Here is a 1,160-nt window from a genome sequence, read left to right on the forward strand (position 1 = left end):
CAGAGACTTTGTATCTTTTCCAATAATTCTTCTATTTCATTATTTTATTGACTCTTTACAGCATTTTACATGTTCAATACTTTCTTACATTTTCAGCTTTTTTCCTTCCTTGGAATTTGTGCCATGACTTGATCCTAGCTTTCCCCCCCATCCTTATCATTTCTTATTTAGACACCTTCTTCCACCTGTACCTTAAATTATGGTAATTCCAAAGATTTAGCCTGTTTTCTTTAAAAAAAATTCTTCTTGAGTCGTCTTTTATACCTCTGTGACTTCCAAAATATATATTATTACCTTATGCCTTTGACTAAATTTCAAATTCCAATATTCAGCTGTGCTCTTTGATTATGCTAGCCCAGAAGTAACAAACATATCTCAAACATTGCATGGCAAAAATGAAATCACTAACATACCCACTAAACTGTATCCCCTCTAATAGTATTATGGACAATTTATCAGCCACTCTTATAGAATTTATCAGTAAATGCAATTCACATCATTTATTCTTGAGTGAGTTTGATAAGCAAATACTTATTAAATATGATGTCAAAACATGATACAAAAAATAATAAACTGATAAGTTGCAACTCATAAAAAATTGAGAACTTCTGTTCTTCCTAAAACATTGTTATGGGAGAGTAAAACACTACTCATATACCATATTAAAATATTTCATGTATCTTATGAAAGACTTGTATCCAGAATAAAGAACAGCCAAAACCAAAAGAGGGGTAATCAAGCCAAATAACATATGGCCAAAGAACTTGAATAGACACTTCAAAGAAAATATCCAGATCACTAGTTGTTTTATAGATTCCTTAGGATCTTCCTTAACAGTCGCACCATCTTGGAAGAAAATTAGTTTTATTTCTTTGCAATCCTTATGGCTTTTAGTTTTTTATTGCCTTACTACAATGGTTAAAACCTTTGGTAAAATTTTAAATATAGGAGCTATGATCCTGATTCCATGTCTTATTCTTAATCTTTTGGATTTATGAGCTTATTACTTCAATTTGTGAGCAGTTTGCGAGATACTCTGAGATTGATTCAATCACTCTTTTAGACACAAATGATGATTTTCTAACTCTTATTTCTCCCCTATTTATTTACTGGCATTCTATTGTAAATAAGAACTTTTATTTTATATTATTAAGGATTCA

This window comes from Prionailurus viverrinus, chromosome B2 (genome assembly GCF_022837055.1).
Source record: "Prionailurus viverrinus isolate Anna chromosome B2, UM_Priviv_1.0, whole genome shotgun sequence".
Taxonomy (NCBI): Eukaryota; Metazoa; Chordata; class Mammalia; order Carnivora; family Felidae; genus Prionailurus; species Prionailurus viverrinus.